The sequence below is a fragment of the Rhipicephalus microplus genome, chromosome 5, assembly GCF_043290135.1.
Source record: "Rhipicephalus microplus isolate Deutch F79 chromosome 5, USDA_Rmic, whole genome shotgun sequence".
In the NCBI taxonomy this organism is placed as follows: Eukaryota; Metazoa; Arthropoda; class Arachnida; order Ixodida; family Ixodidae; genus Rhipicephalus; species Rhipicephalus microplus.
In genome coordinates, this window is record NC_134704.1 from 35,462,532 (window position 1) to 35,483,442 (window position 20,911).

Below are 20,911 nucleotides of genomic sequence, written 5' to 3' on the forward strand. Positions count from 1 at the left end.
CAGCCAGTGGCTAATATACCGAGTTGACCTGAGCAATATTTGAACGCTGCAGAATCGAAGGAGCCAGTTATCAACTTAGATCTCGAGGTGTGGCGTTCCTGTATGTTGCATGTGTACAGCCCCACCATCTCCACATGCTTTGCCTATCATGATGCTGCCCTGTTGCGGCAAGTTGTTTTTTTCTGAGCCAAAATAAAAAGTCACTATATCTTGCCAGCATTGTCATGTCACTGGACTGTCTGCTGTTGTAGCTCTCACTTTTTAAACACGTCGCTGTGTGTAGATCATCAGCAATCATTAAATCTAAGTAGCACAATAGAAACACTCAATGGTTAAATTGCTGAATTCTCTTTATAGAATGCTGAAGACATAGACGGCAGTAACAATGCTGCTGGGGTCACAGTTTAACCCACATATATTGAACTAACACTTAACGAATTATTGTGTATATTTAACAATTTCAAAATCCAATGAATATATTTTTGGTGTGTAAAATATTTTGTATCTCAAGTTACCTATATATCAAACTTCTCTGTAATCATCCCCTTTAGGTTCAATATATCTGGATTTGACTGTGTCTGTGATTCTTTTCCTAACAACTACAAAACTAAAACATTTTTGCACTGCATAGTAGTAATCATCAAAAAGTCTGAAAAATTTCTCAGTTTCAACATTTGTGTTGACTTTTCATGCCAGTAGCTTTGCTAATTTTGACTGTTCACCACAAATAGTACTCTGTTGCCTATTTTCAAACTATTCACCAAAATATGGGACCATTGACATGCCTGCTTACCTCTATGTCATTGTAACCCTGTATCCTGTGTGAGTTAATACATATTTGAATGTTCTAAAATAATGTGTTCAGCAGTGCCATTTTTTGGTTGTGTTGGTAAATTGAACTCGAAAACATATTCAGCGCTAGTCATCAGATATGTTAGAAAGACAACACTACGTGCATTGCGTTATTGTCTTCCTCACGTCCTTGTTCGCTAGCACTGAATATGTCTTCGAGTAATGTGTTCAAGCTGTGCTTCAACTCTGCCAACTTGGAAGACCAAGTTCGCACTGTGCACATAACGGCAACAACATACCAACCGACCCCTGAAGCAGCCAGAAGACACCCTTATAGTAATGGTGTTGCTGAAGGGCTTTTATCACCTATCTTCTTTGTTGCTTTAGTGTGCACGTGCACCTGATAAAAAGTTTTAGCTTGTGCTCTCCAGAGGTACTATATCCAATGACATTTGTCAAAAAAAAAACGGCAAAAAGGAGAACATAGAATGTTGCTATAAAAAATTCGTAAACGGGGGTTGTGTCGAGCAGACATTTCAACAAGTCGACTTGTCTTCTTGAAGACTAGAAAAAAATTTGTCGACAACAAGCCCGCTTGTCAAAATGTTGGCTCGACACAACCCTTGTTAATGGATTTCTTCAATGACATTTGTCTAATACCAGGTAACCTGATACTGTTGACATCTTGTGTCGCTTCATCTCGCTGCTGTGCCTTGAAGACATTTTTATGCCCTACTATCGCTTTTTGTATGGAGAGCAGCTTAAGAGGTTCCATATTCATGGCTACGCTGCTGCAAGAAACTTACACCAGCCGGGACAAACAATACGTTTGGGTACCATGAAAATAGCCAGGAGGTTCGCCTGATCCACCCGGTGGTGCCATTAACTCACACCTAGGTTCAGGTGATCAGGAGTGCCACTTTGTATGTTGTCAAATTCGGCCATTCGTCAGACTTCACCATTGGTAGACTCTGATTGGCCCACAAGGATGGTAGTCACTGATTGGCATATAGTGGCACCATTACGCAATCTGACAGGCGTATTGTGTGTGCAGGTGCCTCGCTCACTAATCTGCTGTTGGCATTAGGTCGGTGAGGTAACTAAATTAAAGATACCCTGAAACAGTTTTTTTTTTTAAGTTTTGTCGGAGTTTAGGCTAGGAGCATGGTCAAACTATTCGCACCACAAATTTTGTGACACACTGTGTATCAAAGCCGCTATGCAAATACCTTCCATCTCACCCCAGCCGTGCCTCCTCAACTTATGAGACGCTGGCATCGCTGGGGATCGCTGAGCTCTCATGAGCTCACTCGACGATTTTAGCTTCGCCCAATATAGCCCTTGGAGATGTGAGCCGACAGATTTGTGCGTAATCTCAAAGGCCATCACACAGTGCGCCCGGCATCATTCACGAAGCACGGCAACGGAGACGAAGATTGTGGAGTGGTTCATATCTTCTCCGACAGGTGCCATCACCTTACCAGCCGATTTTCCGCGCATTCTATAGCCAATCAGATCAGCAGCCTCAGTGACGTCGCGTTACCAGAGCATGTCGTTCTGTCAATGGGCGGTTGAAACCGCATTTGGCTGAGTCGCAGGGTTCGCAGCTATAAAGCGTTGTAATAAATTACACAACTCGCACAGAGAGCCCAGATCGGTCTGCGAATTACCCTTAGGCCTTGGTCTGCCGGCCAAATGCGTTTGCACAAAATTGTCAAAACCGTTCCGGCGTCCCTTTTACGGCTTCTGGTGTACTATAACGTACTAAGTCAACTTGATACGGCGGGACTCTTTACGACGTCCCGCCATCTGTAGGAGCCAGTAGGCACGTTCGTGACGCCGTTGCCTACCTCCTGCGATGGAGGGCGCGCAACTCTTTTATCTGGCCGCCATCGCGTTCGCCCTGTGCCTGTTTACGACTTCACCGTAGGCCGGGTCCCCGATGTCATCCGCGCGCCTTGTCGTAGCCCGCTATCGCGCGGCTCCTTGCAGGCCTCCCGATAAGGGCCTCCCACCCTCGTACTCGTGGAGATTAAACTTTAGGACTCGCTAAGGGGCAGAGCAAGACGACCAAGGTGACCTCGGCCACGGCGGCCCGCTCGCTCGACTTCGCTCAATACGCTAACCTGTTTCTTGCGAAATCAGACGGTCGCTCGTTTCCCCTTTTCCTGGCCGAAATCGAGATTCGACTGCCGATTTATTTTTTATGTATTATCGGCCGGGGAAGATTCATTCCGCAAGTCGTTTAGCGGGGGCTTGCTGAATTTTGAGACCAGCACGCAAAAACCAGTACGCTGCTTAGAAAGCGTCGCTGATTTTGTTTCATCACCATCACGGCCACCGGTGGGCGCGAATTTTTACAGGGATGCGCAAAATTCAGAAGCTTTAATTGTGGAATCGAATATTATCGGTCTTCGAGCGTAGCATCCGAGTTTCTCAAGTACGAACGTTTTCCTAACTGTTTATTGCGAGCATTTCAAAAATGTCGAGTGCACCCACATAACAGAAAATTACGGCAAATGGAGGCCGAATTTCAGTCCCATGGACGGAGCATATAGTTCGCACTCCTTGAAAAGTGCACAGTGCGTGGGATGGATCTGTTGAGTTCTTCTCCATGGACCATCCAGTTGTTTTAAACATGGACATGCATAGATATGTTCCAGTAACCTTAATTATTTTGAGTGTTAGTTACTGACGTTCGACCCGCCAACTTGAAAAAACTCTCCTAATAAAGAAATATTGATCGTGCAGCATGTGAAAACGATTCTCTTTTCTATGTGCGTGCATGTGGCTGGCGCCCAAAGAGGGGACGCTATTTTTTTCGCGCGCTACACGAAATTGTACAATTCAAAGAAATGTAATTACAACAAGCATATGTGCTTGTGTCTCGTCGTTACAGATTCGTATGCTCTGTGCAGCGTCGTACAAAACCCTTACACTATTCTACGATAAAACTTGTAGCGCGCTTAGGACACCGACGAAGAAAAAGAGGAGAGGGCGATATGCTTACCGCATAGACAAAGCGATTGCCATGTTAATCTACCTATATATATATATATATATATATATATATATATATATATATATATTATTACTATTATTTTAGACCCACCATTACCTCTGTCTCAAATCGCATCTGATAGCCTGCATCGCTCCCTGCTCAGATATACTCCGTTTTCGATTTTCGGCTTTTCTTTCTATATTTTTTTCAGCCCAAAATTACGTTTTGTTTGAAAAACCATTAGCCTTTTAGTTAAGATCCTGCCGCCCGGTTCTTGGCCGATCCCCCTTTGTGGGTGTGCGCCAGACTATCAAGGATCATCATCATCATCAGAAGATGCCAGGGTGTTGAAAAATGGGTACTCGCATGCCTGTCCCACACCAAGATGAGACCAGTTTCCACTCCCCAACCCCATAACGTTCCAGAGTCAAAATCATCCCGACGCCCACGGCTCTTACCCCCTAAACCAGCCTCGAAAGTTCAAAAAATATATATACAAGCGCGTTATGCTCTCCCGCCGTTTCCCATTCTTTGCGGCACAATTTGTGACGTCAGGTTCGTTTACGTGACGTCGGGATGGAGTAAGCTGTCGATTGGCCGATATACGAGAGGTATCTGTTGTGAATTGTCGCATGCCCGGTCTGCATTGTCGCGCATCAGTATCGTGTGTGATAGTTATGAGATAGTCGTGGCTTCACTTCGTTTTCTGCGTGTGTGACTGCGCTACAGGAGATAGTTGGGTGCACTCGAATCGCGCAAAATCCTGACTGGCTCAGTGCTTAGTTCGCACATTCCCCGTGTTTTCTGAATAAATGAGTGGTGAGAAGGTGAGGGCGCACTAACCTTCCTAAAGAAGGTTAGTGCGCTCACTAACCTTTTTATAGAACCTTCCTTTCTCGCCCTCAGTAACCTTACTATAGGAAGGTTAGCAGGAAGGTTAGTGAGGGTGAGAAAGAAACTACTGGCTTGTCTTTGAACTCGGCGTGGTTTACGGCTCCTTAAATGTCCTCGCTTCCTTCGTACGCGCCATTCTTAGAGCGCTACAAGTTTTGTCATGTATGAACACCATCAATCCATTCATCCGTCCTTTCAACTTCTTTTTTTTTTCATGCGCAGTATCCAGGAGACTTAATTACATGGTTCGTGCTGCTTGAATATGCTTTACGTAATACGCTTTCCTTCCGAAGCGTATGGCCTAAGTCTGACGGCAATGGTGCGGAAGGAACGATAACCGTTACAAAGACTGTGTTGGTGACAGCTTGGGTGACACTATCATGCGTCATGTGGTGGGCATTGACCGGTGTTTCCATAATGAGGCGCCGCTGTTTAGCGCGAATGGTTGCGAAGTAAAATGTTTCGCATGAGATCGAGTGTCGCAAAATGTCTATTCAGTTATCGTTCTTTTAATTTTTTTTCGTTTGCGTTGCTATACAGTCGCTGGCTTTCTGTTTTTGCCGTCGATGGCCACTAACTCGTTGCTACAACCACACACAAGCTATCGCGTGGCAGAGAAGCAACTCTTCGCTGTGAACGGTGTCTCCATATTTCCTGTGGAAGTGGCGTCAATCAGATTAAACTATCCTCGAAATAATGGGACTCGATCTCGGCTCGGCAGAAGAGAGTTTGCGAAATCGTTAGAGAGATAACTGCTCTAAATGTGATAGTCGAGTAAACAGTCTCCTTACTCCTCATCTCACTCAAAAAAAAAAAATGTGCACCAAACGAAGGGACGTGTCTCAGCACTGACGTCAGAAGAAAGGGTAGGGGGTCGCGCTCGCTATACACTCCCAGGGGCAGCATAAGGATTTTTTTTTTCTGGGGTGGGAAAGGGGAGGGACCCACGATAAGTGAGTTCCTTCAAGGAGGCAGGGGGCAGTGATAAACTTATGTGTTCAGTTTTGATTATGATTCCTCTTATGGGGGGGGGGGGGGGGCAGACAAAAATTTAGGAAGGCTCTAGCCCCATCCCCCCCCCCCCCAACTTCCCACCCTTGCTCCCCGTTGGCGCCGCCCCTGCTCTCACACTTGCCCGTAAACCTTCAAATTCCCAATGACCGGCTTAATTTATTTTAGCCATGCTGTATGGTACGTCCAGGATTAACCTCGGATATAAGGAATATTGAAATGAGGAAAACTTATTAATGAGCTTGTGAGTCTCACCCAGTAGGCGTGAATGAATTCGGTATGTAATCCAAAGTCCCCTCTCTCCTGTCGTCGCAGCCGGAGTCTCTGCATCACCAACAGCCACTGTAAAAACTGGAATTCAACGCTTCTGAGTGTCAGCCCATTGGGGTTATGTATACCGCAACAGTGGCTTTCAGAGCGAGTGCGATATCAAGCCGCGAAAAAGAGGGTAATAGACAATGCTTCGAAAATAGAAATAGAAATGCTTCGGAAATGGGTATTTATTCTACGTAACTAAACTTAGGTAAAAAAAATAAATGTGGCATGAAGGAAAATGGGATAAGTTACAGAGGCCTTGCACACTACGAAAATGTGGGGAAGCTTCTAAGATTAAAAAAACAAGAAACAAAACTGGACCTATGTAGAGAAGGGAAAAAATAATTTTCCTCTCTCTCTCTCCCTCTCTCTCTCTCTCTCTCTCTCTAAGCCCGTTCCTATGGTGCAGTTATTCGCATCACGCATTAGAGCTCACCGAACAGGAAAACTTTCGATAAGATTGACTGGTTGATAAAAAGCAAATTGAATACAATTTCGCCGGCGGCGTTGCATTGGTTATATGTGGCCCACGGCTAAAACATGCCGGAATAACCGGGTGAGGGGCCGACAAGGTATACCGCTGCCCCATTCCTCAAGTTGGCCGCCTCTCCGAGTTTGTCTGCTGAAAGAAACGCCCCTCAGTTTCGCTGTGCAACGGAACGCAGAATAGTATAACAAAGACGCGCCGCTACACGTATACTAGTGACGTACCAGTGACGTACTAGTGACGTGTCGGCTTCATTCATCGCTTTTCAGTATCAACGAGCAGATCGGTGCATACGCGAGGATATCGCAATCCGCACCGTCGACACATGAAAGTACACACGCACACTGTATCGCAGCCGCGCCCGGTATGGCGTTGTCGAGCAGCCTTCCTCGTCGACTGCTAGCTGGGGAAGGCGCCGTTTGCTGTCGCCTCGCTCCGTTCTTTACGTGCGCCAGGCGCCCACCGCTGTACGAAGCGCACCGCACGACGTACGCAGCAAGAATGCCGTGTGCATCCTCACGTGAGGTCGTGAGCCTGCAAACGCGTTTCCCAAGACGTGTCATCGTCCAGCCGACAGCGCTCGGATCCAACAGACCGCTCAGCGAAAGCAAGGTAAGCCTGCACTGTATGAGAGGGTGTGATTATAAAGCGCGTGCACAACTTTGTGGTTGTTTTTTTTTTGTAGTTTGTTTATATAATAGGCCGGAAGCGCTGACTCCCAGGTTATGGTGGTGTCCATAACATCGGCGGAATGTGGCGAGATCGGCGATACGGCGCGTTCTCCTTCGCACCGCTTTTCGGAACACGTGATCCCGCAGATAACGCTGACAGGGTGTATATTTATCTTTTCAGTAAACAGCGTACAGTAAACGATGCTCGCTCTCAAGTGCGCCTACCCATCGTTACTTCTCGGCGATATTAGCCGTTGTCGTGACACGTGGTCAACGCTTGCGCTATATTATTTTTTAATTTAAATTCGCTGTGACTTAACTCAGTTATTCCCGAGTTCTCGTAGCGGGAGGTACGGTTAAATTTATAGTACAGGTTGGGTTAAACGTATACGGAGCAACTAAGCGGACGAAATGGCTGGCAGGCTGCGTCCGCAGAGCTGATGCGGACGCCCAACTAAATCTGTTTATCGTTTAGCTTGGTTCTCTATACGGTTACGTACGGTTACGTTACTCGAGGCGTGTGGCTCGTTCTTCCTCCGTCTCCTCGGCTCGCTACCTCCTCTTGATTTCGTTCTAACGACGAAGCATAATTTTTGTCAGTCTCCGACTCACTTTCCATAGCTGGCGTCATATGCCATGCACTGAGTCGCCCCCTATATAGACCATTTCACTGTTTACAAACAGAGTTGCTGGACGGCTTCCGGTTTTGTGCACGAGCGTAGCCTAGAAGCGTTGGTGGAAAACTAATGCTTTAGAGAGTATCCCGCTCATATTCAACACTTTTCTCGTCTTAGTCTGGCCAAATAATTCAAATACATTTTCTTCTAAGCTACACACAACAGGAATCAGTAGTTAACTTTAAGCGCCTTTCTTTTACCAGAAAGCGGGAAAAGAGTTTTTCCTTACCCTGGCACAACTGAACAAACAAGTTTTCTGCTTCAGCGTTAGAGAGTGAAAACTGAAGTAACCAAAAGTTTCTTGGGAAGCAACACGAGCTGCTGCTATATTGACACCGACCGAAAAGGTGAATGTATGATTCAACGCTGGCTCCTCCTCTGTTAAAGGTACACCAAACTGCAAAACAATTTTTCAAGTATTAGCAGAGCGCAATTTCACAATCCCGAAGACACCACTCTTGCCGAGACACGACGCTTTGTGAGAAAACGCGCGATGACAAAATGCGGGTGGAGACGCCATTTTGAGATTCACGCTCCATGACGTCATAGAATCTGAAGGCGAACATACTGAGTCTTGCATAGCTTCTAATCGATAAAAATGAAGTACATTGTCATCCGCGAGTGTCATAAATCTATCATACGAAGTTTCAGATAATTTCGCCGAGCCAATGTCCTGAAAATACCAAAAATATATTTTGAAACTTTTGACGTAACGCGTCGAGATTTCGCTGGGAAGTTTTAAAATGAAACCTCGACCTCGATTTTCTCCGCTAATAATGAACTTACGATAGCGCAACATATGACATTAGAGTTCTCAGACTGCATTTCACCGGGAGCAGAGATTTCCCCAAGCCATTTATTGATGTGATCTTTTTGCGTTGGTTGTGGCATTATGCAATAATGTTGGATAAACCGAATTACACGGGAAGAATGAATGCGCGATATTGGCTGCTTGCATGCCACCAGCCTGCGTGAAGTCGAGATAACTTTACATTCAAAGATAACAATAGAATGCCTCGATGCTGCTATTGCGTCACCGATGGCTTCCAGAAAGGGAAAAAAGTATATTGTGTGTGTGTGTGTGTGTGTGTGTGTGTGTGTGTGTGTGTGTGCGTGTGTGTGTGTGTGTTTGTGTGTGTGTGTTTACTAGCCACATGTGTGACTCTTATCAAAAGGACACAGGGACTCTTTGGATATCATTATAACCCTGTCGTGTGGGACCCAGAAGAGAGTTAACGTGTCTCCTTTAAGGGGGTCATTTACGTGGCAAGGCCGAAGCCTCCGAAAGCGTAATTCATACTTTTATATTTTTTTGTAATGGTATATTTCTTAAAGAACCACGGTGAAGTCTATGAGGATAACGATTCAAACTTGTTGGTATAGCAGGATAACCGATGGTAGCGCAGGCCAAGGACGAGAACGAAAGAAAGACGCTTTCGTGTCTTTCTCTTGGCCTTGTGCGTAGCTTGCGCTACTATCGATTGTCAAATCATAGTGACGTCTGATCTGGCGTTTCCCTTAAACATCGTCTTTATTTTTTATATTTTGTCTGATATTTTAAAGATAGTTCACCGTTACGTGAACGTTCTCCTCTGCACGTGTGATGAAATAGAGCTGCTTTAAGTGGGCTTCTCCGCACAAAGATCCCTATAGTGGAGAAGCCAGCTTCGGCGAGCTCGTTTAATGAATCTATGCAATTGATGAAGCTGGTTTTATTCGCGTTTTTGACTGAATAAAACTTCGAAAGGATATATATATATATATATATATATATATATATATATATAGCACTGCATTGATACCGAAAGTTATTCGAGAACAAACAGCATCAATGTAGTGATACGCACATGTTAAGGGGTTATTGAATTGGGCCTTAATTGGTAGCTTGATCTGAATTTCTCAGCACAGATGAGAATTAACAAGTAGAGTATGATTAAGCTTACAATACAGCTGTTATGTTCACGCGTCGTGACTTATGTAAGAAAAGTGCAGCTTTGTTAGAGATTCGGGACCCCCGATTACAGCAATACAACTAGCTGCCAAGAACTAATCTAGTTGAGATTAATTTTAACTACGCAGGATTTTTCCCGTAAGGTCTACATAGGAAGCCTGATGAAGACCGGACCCACGTCAGAACGTCGTAAATAAAGGCCGTTCTGACGCGGTATATATATATATATATATATATATATATATATATATATATATATATATATATATATATATATATATATATATATATATATATATATATATCTTGCGTAGTTAAAATTAATCTCAACTAGATTAGTTCTTGGCAGCTAGTTGTATTGCTGTAATCGGGGGTCCCGAATCTCTAACAAAGCTGCACTTTTCTTACATAAGTCACGACGCGTGAACATAACAGCTGTATTGTAAGCTTAATCATACTCTACTTGTTAATTCTCATCTGTGCTGAGAAATTCAGATCAAGCTACCAATTAAGGCCCAATTCAATAACCCCTTAACATGTGCGTATCACTACATTGATGCTGTTTGTTCTCGAATAACTTTCGGTATCAATGCCGTGCTATGAAGCCCGCGCTGTAAATATATGCGTTGAACGACTAGAAGAGTATTCGCACAACAACAAGCACGAAACAGGGCAAACGGACAGCAGAATTGTGCAACTACTCACTTAGCTATAGCATGTGTCCAAACAATTAGTACTCCCTGAAAAAGCCCCTTTGCGAGTGGGACGGTGGGTTGTCCTGTTGACGAGGAGTGCGTGCCAAGCAATAGTTCCAATAGACCGCCTCTGTGTACTGTCGTGTTCGTGAAAAGAAAAATAGAAACCAGATCAATGAGCTCCGAAGAAAACGACCTTGCGATGGCATGGCCTCTGGCCGTCTTAGCAGCACAGCGTAGGAGACCTTCGGTCTGTTACTCGCTGCTTAGTAAATTCAAATTAAGACGGAAACCAGTGAACTAGAACTCATACAAAAGGAATGCACAATACAATGATGCATGATTCAGCGTCGTCTTGTGCATCAGCAATACATACGCACGCGTAGCGACTGAGACGTGTAAATTTAAGGCTAAACATTGCGTATACTTTCGTTTAGAGCTTTGATAGTTGGCGTCATACCGGCTTGATATTGACTTGAGCACTTAGATCAGAGCCGACGCTACATTTAGAATTGAGATTTGTAGCTGCATGATACGACGGCTAAAAGCAATCACATACATACATACATACATACATACATACATACATACATACATACATACATACATACATACATACATACATACATACATACATACATACATACATACATACATACATACATACATACATACATACATACATACATACATACATACATACATACATACATACGTGCGTACGTACGTACGTACATACGTGCGTGCGTGCGTGCGTGCGTGCGTGCGTGCGTGCGTACGTACGTACGTACATACGTACATACATACATACATACATACATACATACATACATACATACATACATACATACATACATACATACATACATACATACATACATACATACATACATACATACATACATACATACATACATACATACATACATACATGCATGCATGCATGAAGGAAATTATAAGATTTTGGTGCACGCTAAAAAACCCCAGGTGGTCTAAATTTCCGGGGCCCTCCACTACGGCGTCTCTCAAAATCATATGGTGGTTTTGGGACGTTAAATCGCACATATCGATCAATCATCATGAAGGCAATTATGCACAGATATCAGTGCATGCGGTCCTGACAAAATTTGCACACAGCCGACTTCAAATTTTCGCGGTTTGAGAAACTGATGAATATTTTCGCAGGCTAGCTGACGAATTTACGTTTTGTACGAATATGCAGTATTGCGATGAACACAGTTGCATGGATTTACTGGCAATTAGCGCACGCTAACGCGTTTCCTTTACCCGTGGCATCAGTTAACTATTTGGCGCCGATTGAACACATCTGGATTACCCAACTTGGTGGTCTAGTGCGTGTGGTGCTCGACATCTGCCGCAGGTCGCGAGAATGAATCCCGGCCACGGCGACCACATTTTCGATGGATTGATTGATATGTGAGGTTTAACGTCCCAAAATCACCATGTGATTATGAGAGACGCCGTAGTGGAGAGCTCCAGAAATTTCGACCACCTGGTGCTCTTCAACGTGCACCCAAATATGAGCACACGGGCTTACAACATTTTCGCCTCCATCGGAAATGCAGCCGCCGCAGCCGGGATTCGATCCCGTGGCCTGCGGGTCAGCAGCCGAGTACCTTAGGCACTATGACCACCGCGGCGGGGCATTTTCGATGGAGGCGAAAGTACGTGAAGCACGCGTGCTTAGAATAATGTGCCCGTTAAAGAACCTAAGTGATCAAAATTGCCAAAGCTCTCTACTACAGCGTCTCTCAAAATCATATCTTGGTTTTGGGATGTTAAACCCCAAGAATAACTGTTATAACACATCTAGACCCCTTCGTAAGCTCACCGGGCTGCTTGTTACCTGGGGCGCCTGACAACCATATGAGTTGCTTTCAGATATTCCTAGAATGACGCTGCAAATCAAGACCGTTCCTGAGAGAGCTTGGCGATGGCCGATTACTTATCGCTATCGTAAGCTGTCGAGCATGGTCCATTGTCGCGTCGAGTGAAGCCGGTCGCCGACGCCGATTTAGAAGGCTTTCAAAGATAGTGCCTCTGTTGTCACATTCACACCGCAGTGACCGGATCCGTATGCTGTACTACAGTTCAGTTCATGCCACGTTGTTTGAGTCGCATCATTTTCTATCTCTCGCCCCTCTCTATCTATCCTCACACACACACACACACACACACACACACTATATATATATATATATATATATATATATATATATACTGTTTTCTCGCCTATACTTACGCTGATGACGTTGTTAGCATAGTCAACCTTCTTTTTTGCTGATGCGTCGTTCTTAATAGACCCTTATTATTTATTGCTTTATTCATTTGCATTTGATCTCTTCATATAGCGAAGCGGGGACGAAGTCTAATTAATAGCCTTTCTATTCTTCGTTCTCTCTATTTCTCACTAAAATAAGAAGAGAAGAAAGCTATAAGAGCTATATTATCGTTGTTGTTCCCCTTGTTTTAATTTTGGGGCCACAAGTTTAGTTACGAACGATGGCCGTGGATTGTGCAACGCTCCCTGCTCGCGCTTCTCGTCTTCTTCAAGGGAATTAGAAAGGCTTATTCGCACTTTATGCGAGAAAAGTCGCGGTAACGTTCGGTGCGCGCGCACGCACCTCATTGTTTTCACGCCTCTGCTGCGAGTTCGTTGCACTTTTTGCGCGACGATTGTTTCCCGTTAAGCGTCTCATTTGTCAATTCGACCTGACGCCCTGTGCAATGCGGGCGTGCGAGTGGCGACCTGCTGCGTGAGGAGGCAACGCCGGCGAAAATAGTCTTGCTCGAAGAAAGCGACGAAAGCAACGTCAACCTCGTCTGCGCCGAGGCATGTTATGGGCAACCAGCATAGTTGACTGACGTTTTCAGCTGCTTGAACCGAAATCAGTTAAAATCAGGACTTTTACGTGTGAAGACCAAAATATCAATTCGTTCGAGCTTAGCAGAGCAACACCCCAGCTTGTTCAGCCCCGAGCATCCGATCTGTAGGGCATTCAGGACGGGACAGAGCAAGAGATGCACAACACGCACGCAAGCACACACATGCACACACGCACAGCGCTATCCTGTTCTGGATGCACTCTGTCCCGTAGGATGTCTTATAGGCTATTTTCCTAAGACATATAGGTGCCTCCATCTTGGGCTCTTAAGTTGACGTATTCTAGTTTTTTTTGTATATTAAGATATAAATTCATAAGGTCTCTGCTGTGTTGGGGGCTGGCTGGTCCCGACGAAGCAGAAGAAGAAGACGGCCGACGGAGACGTACGCGGCCGGCGGTGACACCGACCAGCCCGAACACGCGGGTTGGCGCGAAGCGCCGAAGAAAAGAACAAACAACCGCACTTCACGGTTACCCAACACACACTGCTTTTATTTTACAGTCGCCTTGAAATCCTAGATTAAGGTCCCTAGATGAAACAAGTATCTAGGGACCTTATCCTAGATGCCAGAGCGGCGCCCCCTGGCATCCTCACATGTCATACCGAAACCGAAAACCCAGAACACAACAGTCTCTAAACATCGCATGCGCCAAACGAAATGTTTTCATGTTTATGTGCCTGCCTGTTTAGTATAGTTATAGATGCTAAACACTAGGTTGAACAGTCCAACATGGTGGCATTGAAACCACTTCGTAAAATTATCTATACATCGTATGGTATGGATAACCAGCAAGCCCGCCGTGAAACATAGTATTCGGCACCTTCGCATACACACCCATTCATAGGCGTACGGTACGCAGGGGGGGGGGGGGTGCGGCTTGACCTCTCTCTCTACCCCTTAACGTTCTGAAGGGTGCATCAAGTCCTTCTCATAAGTTTACAGAGTCTAACCTGTCCTGTAATTGTTTGAAGTGCAGGATTCTGACGATGATGGTGGTCGAGAACTTTCTGCTCCCTACCACGCGTGGCCTCCGAGATTACGCACCGGCAACCGCGCGCAATCTATGAGGTCATGTTCCCACGTTTGTCATAGCAGGCCGTTGTGCACCACGTCGCCCCTCCATTTCCATGTTTACATTGATCCGTATTTAGGCCGGTTATCTGTCTGGGCTCGACAAAAAAAAAAGTGGTGGGAGTGACTGGAGGGCGGGGGGAGGGGGGGTTTGTTGAGTATCTTCGCTTTTTCTCATTGCACGTATATATGTACCCATTGGCATTGGTCGCGCTCTTAGCTCTCGCATTACCGCAAGTCTCGGCGTTCTTTGATCATGACTGATTGTAGCGCCGTTAAGAAACATATTACCATCAGTTAAGTTTTTTCACGGCTGGTCTTCTTAGAGCAACCTGATGTTTGCTGCAGGGGAAGTCACTATCCACTATCGCAAGACGGGCACTGTGTTTATCGTAAAGTAAAGTGCGCAGACAAGAACACACGGACTAGATACACAGAGATGAAAAAATGAACAAAACATTCGTTTCTTTTTTTGTGTTTTTATTTGTTGATTTCCTTTATATCTTTATAAATAACGATACCTCCTAGCATAAATTTATTTACTTATTTGTTTATTTTATAGTCAGTCAGTCATTCATTATTCCATTATTAATTGAAATGCGCATACAGAAAAAAATTACAGACGGGGGTTTCATAGTATAAGACTGCAGCGGCACCATCTGTTAGTAATAGTTAACAAGAAGTCTGGAAATGAAAAACAGCGAGCTGGTGAACAACAAAAACGCAGACAAAACGAAAAGAAAACACAACTATTATTCAATAACTGAAGTACATATACTGAAACACAGTAGCTAAATACAATAACTGAGAAGAAGCTAACAACACCAGTTATACCACAAATGATCTATTGCGATGATCGGAAAGCACAAGCTATATCACTAGCGATATCCTGAATTGGGTAAACTTACATTTGCAAATAAAAAAAGTTTAATCGCGAATAGCTTTGAGAGAACGACTTTCCACCACTCCACTTTCTTTTCTACCGTTCGGTGCTTCGGATGCCCACCTGTACGCGCAACTCGCAAGAAAATCCTCCGGTGTTTTCATCGTGATCGACATGCACACATGCGGATATACCCCGTTATTGATTCCTGTACGTGAGTGGGATTTTTGTTTTTGTCCAGCAGTTTCATTTGTTTTGACGTGTCCCACGAAGACGAGCTCCTTCCACGGCCGCTTCTCTTGAATTACACTCCTAATTGATTTCTCGTCTGTGTGTATAGGACGGCTGACATCTTTCTGTTTTTTCTTTTATGTATGCGCGCTACATACACTTCGTTTCATCGACTCCTCGCTCCCAGGTCTTCTCGTTTCGCGCTCGGGCCGAACTTTTCTGGTTCCCGACGTCTGCTCCCTCAGCACACAGAGGTTCAGTGACGCGGATCGGATCTATATGGACTTCACGCAATCTAGTCACGCCAGAAGTCTACCCCCCACCCCTTCCCGCTGTGTTGCCGTCGCAGCGCAAAAAACAAAACAAAAAAAAAAACGGCGCGGCGACGAGTCTGTCGAAGGTCGTGGGGAAGTTGCGGTTCTCGGGCTCCAAATTCAAAGAAAGGTAGAGAGGGAAGTGGGGGAGGGATCACGATATCAATACGGTGAGGCCAGGCATTCTGTCGCGCGATTAAATAACAGGCATCGGGTGACGCCCGATGCGCTCTTGTCCGCGCGGGCCTTCGATAACGGAGAAACATGCGGAGAATGGAAACATCCTCGGGGTGCTATCGCATCTTCTTCGTGAAGATACGGAGGATGAGGCGGGGGGAGGAGGGGCTAGCTTTAGTGCTTTGTCATACACCGGGGGGAACTCGTGTTAGCTGTAAATTCGCGATCATGCCTGGCTGTTTCGCACGTGTGTATACAGCTATCACGTAAAAAAAAGAAAAACAAAGAACGCCAGAACGCCCGTGCCTTTAAGGTATAGGTGCCCGCGGAACCCCCAGGTAGTGAAAATTAGCCGGGCTCCCGCCACTATACGGCTTATCTCATAACCACGTCGTGGTTCTTCGTTTTGCAATACCCCAGGTTTCAGTTGCCCGCGAGAAAAGGTATATTAAAAAGACATTATGCAAAGGGGACCACTTAAAATCAAATGAGCATTGCTTGATTATTCCGTTCGACATTCATATGGTTGGAAAACTTTGATTGTCTGAAGGAGCCCCGCCGCGGTGGTCTAGTGGCTAAGGTACTCGGCTGCTGACCCGCAGGTCGCGGGTTCGAATCCCGGCTGCGGCGGCTGCATTTCCGATGTAGGCGGAAATGTTGTAGGCCCGTGTGCTCAGATTTGGGTGCACGTTAAAGAACCCCAGGTGGTCAAAATTCCCGGAGCCCTCCACTACGGCGTCTCTCATAATCAAATGGTGGTTTTGGGACGTTAAACCCAACAAATCAATCAAACTTATTGCGCCTAAACCCCAGAGCCATTACGTCACTATGACGTCAGAAACATCAATGTAGGCTTTCTTGTGCTATGGGTCGCTTCGGTATTGAAAAAAACAAAAACACTGCTTGCTTGGACGTTTCTGTCGTCATCAAGTTTCAATGTAGTCTTTGTTCAATAAAACTATCAGATACTATCAAAATCTGCGGTGGGCGTAGTCACATTTTTTTTGGGGGGGGGGGGGGGAAGGAGAGGGGGGTACCGTTTTGATTTGAAGTGGGGGCGTGCGGGAAGTTGTAGTCGGGTGCCATTTTTTGTTGCTCTGTGTGCTGTAGTGAAAAAAAAAAAAACGCCAAGCCTGCGCTGTAGGAGCAGCACAGTCACAGCGAACGCTAAAAGAGCTGCCTTTCACAGCCTTTTCAAATCACTCATTGGGTAACTACTGCAAGCACACTTGCTTGGTAACCAAGGCATTAATAATAAACTCTTGAGTAGTAGGAGGGGGGGAGTGATTTTAAGGGAAAAGAAGAGAAAAGTGAGCCCCGTAACTGTCTCTCAGGGGGGGGGGGGGGGACACCTCAACAGTAGCTCACGAGGGACGGAGGTTAAGGAGAGATTAAGAGGATAGGATTAAAAGGTAAAAAGATAGAGAGAGAGAGGAAGGAAAGAGCGACGACTCCGGCCGACTGGACTCGCCCTACGTCATCTCCTGTCGCCGACAAGAGCTCTCACCAGTGGTGCCCTGGCTCCTGCGACCTTCTCCATCTTTCCTATCTTCTCCTCACTTCCGTCGTTCGCTGTCTTGCGTAGTAGGCCGGCATTCGCTATGCTATTTTTCGTCATTCTTCTGAGAAGCATGGTATCCGCTAAACACTTGTAAGGAATTTTGTGTCAATTGTCCGTACAGTGGCTAACGACGATGAGGAATTATGGCTGAAGTGGGCATGCGCCACAGTTAATAAGGGAACAAGAACAAGCTTTTGTGATGGTTCGGAGCGTTGGACGGCCCACTCGTTACGCTACTCGCATTGTGCGACGACTGGTTGTTCTTTCACTGTTGTAAAACGCTTGATAAGTTGTATTAACGCGCTTGCTTTCCCGACATCAAGCGTGTCTAAGCAAAGTTTGACAACGAGTCACAAGCACCGGCGTAGCTCAGTGGTAGAATACTGGGCTGGCACCCAGCGGACCCGGGTTTCAGCCCCACTGTGCCATTGGTGCTAGGTCATGCCTGCCTAAGGCAAGTTTTACAACAAGTTACAAGCACCGGCGTAACTCAGTGGTAGAATATTGAACTGGCACTCAGCGGACCCGGGTTCAAGCCCCACTGTGTCATTGGTGCAAAGTTTTTTATTCTATTTTCGCGTGATGTGGTTACGGACACTGGCGGCGGCGGTGGACACAACGAGTGCGCTTGACCCAAAAGTGCTACCCCAAAACAAGTGGGCAGTGCCAGTACTGTGGGGAAGTGGCGAACACTTACCATATGGTCTGGGCCTGCCATATGAACCCAAAATTAACCCCCTTTCCCAACCCCACCAAAGAGGACTGGGAGACGACCCTACTCAATAGCTCCACACTAGAGGAACAGCGAACTCTAGTTCAGCGGGCTCGGGTGGCGGCCTCGACTAATGACGTCCCGGACTAGGGATGTCAGCCAGCCCGGTGGGGATAAGGGCTATCTGGCACAGCCAGCATCAATAAAGGTTTTTTCCTCCTCCTCCCTCCGAAAGTGCTTTCGTAACAGCTTTCGCCGTAAAAAAAATTTGGGTGAGGGGGGTACACAGGCCCGGTGTGCCACCCCCTGGCTACGCCAATGGGCATCACATATAGTTTCGGCGTAACCTTCAAGACAATGCTGGCTTTCGTTAACTTATCGAGCTTTTTTTTTTTTTCCAATCTCACTGTGTACCTCCTCCTTTTGAGGTCAAAGCTGTCTGTTTGCACATTAAAAAAAATGCTAAACGAAAGCATATTTCAGTTTTTGTTTTTCTTCCTCCTAGCTCTCTCTTATATATATCTTGTTTTACCGATGTGCGTAATACAAAAATAGAGCGATGACTTTCGTTCCTACTTGCAGGACATCTTTACTTGAAGATGAGATAATTCAGGTTATATAAAAATCACACGAAGAAAAATATGTGTCTAGATAAACATAATAAGGACACCTGCAGTTACAAGTGCACAAATGTCAAATACGATACGCCAGCCGCAGTCATACTGTATTGATATCATCCATCGAGATCTGCAGTACTGACAAAGTGTTTCTTCTTAAATCGCGCGTTTTCGGGAAGCCGAGGCGCTGTGCGAATCTGTAGGGAACGGTGCCGCTGCTTGGAACGGTTCGGGCAAGCAATAAAATTCGATCCCATTATGTTACTATCAGGAAACAATCATCATCGCAACGTCTAAGGAATGCGAGCGTATCTCTACACGTGAACGTTCCTTGTAAAGGTCACTGACCCGCAGTGCGCACCCGCGCTACGGAGCAGCTCCAAGGCAATGCGACACGAGCTTTTGTTATTCACGAAAGTCGGCCTAGTGGGACTGTGGTGTGCGCTTGATATTTTACACGTGGCCGTTTCGAGCCTGGTTTCATGTAAACTCGACTGTTTACACGAAGGTCGCGGAGTCGAATCCTATCCGCTACATTTCGATGAAGGCGAAAACGCTTGAATCCCGTGAATTTAGATTTAGGTGCACGTTAAAGAACCCCCAGTCAGTCGTGATTTCACGGCGTTTCTCGTAATCATATCGTGCTTTTGGGGCATGAAATTTCTAACAATTGTTATTTGACACGGCGAGGCGGCAGCTTGTATGCTTTAACCCCTGCTTTAACCCACTCCTTTAACACCGTTTCCTCTCCTTTGTTATTATATTCTCGACTTGAATCTTACTGTCCTTTAACGCTCAGTAAATGAAAAGGTCAAAATAACGTACTGCCGACGTACAGCAGAAGTAAAACTGATCGAATTCGTTTATTTTTAGCATTGAAGACACATCGTTTGTTTCACAGAGCTGATCGATGACACCGAGAGGAAGCGCGGGTTTGTTGTGTGTAAATTTTCTCGAATAAGGGCGTGAGTGACATTACTTCACCATTTCTAAATTTCTTAGTGACTTTAGACCCCAAAATATCCGGCCACTTTGATTGGGTGCACGAGATCGTACAAGCAATTTAGTCTCTTCGCTGTTAATTGATATTTATTATATTTCTACTCCGTAACTGCGGCACGTATTATAAAAGGGTAAATGTTAGGTAACTTGTTTAAGCTTGATAGTTAGCCAACTTAAAAATTGATAGGTCTTGAAAAAATACATATTTAGCCCCTTCTCTTGCAGCCTGCAATGTTTTTACTGTTGTTCTCTGAAGACATCAGCGTAGCCGCAAGTGTTTTGGGAGGAGTTCAACCCCGTTTTATGCATGTTCGTGCGCATGTGCATGTGAAATCGGAAAGTGACGGGGTAGAGGGGTTTGAACGCCCCTACTCGCTGGCTACGGCAGTGTCCTAGGGTAATACAACAAAAAGATGCCTGTCACTTTAGGTAACCTACTTTAAAGATGCGAGTTCTGGCTGTCATCAGTTAAATACACTCATAAAAAAAGATTCAAAAAGTCTATTTGTACGATACGGATCGATCGGCGATTCAACAGAGGCGGTTCTGCACTATTGAGAGGCCCGCTCATATGCTGGTCTTTGCGAAACCGTTGAGATATGCGACACTTGTCGTTGCTGCGTCGCGAATTGTCTCGAAATACGCCAACAAGCGCCTTCGAGCTTTCGCTACAAAACAGCTAGGCTATTAGTAACGCGGCAGGCAAGCCGCCAAACGAGGGGAGAGGGGGACAATCGGCATGCGACATAACGTCGCCGGAGCACTTCTCGACCTTCAAAGCCTTCCTGTCGGCTAGCGTCCCTAGACCAAGACTTTGCAGGAGAATTTTAATAACTACTACTAATATAATTGAAAACAATTAAATGATTTATTTGTGGGGTTTAACGTCCCAAAGCCACCGTATTATTATGAGAGACGCCGTATAGTGGAGGGCTCCGGAA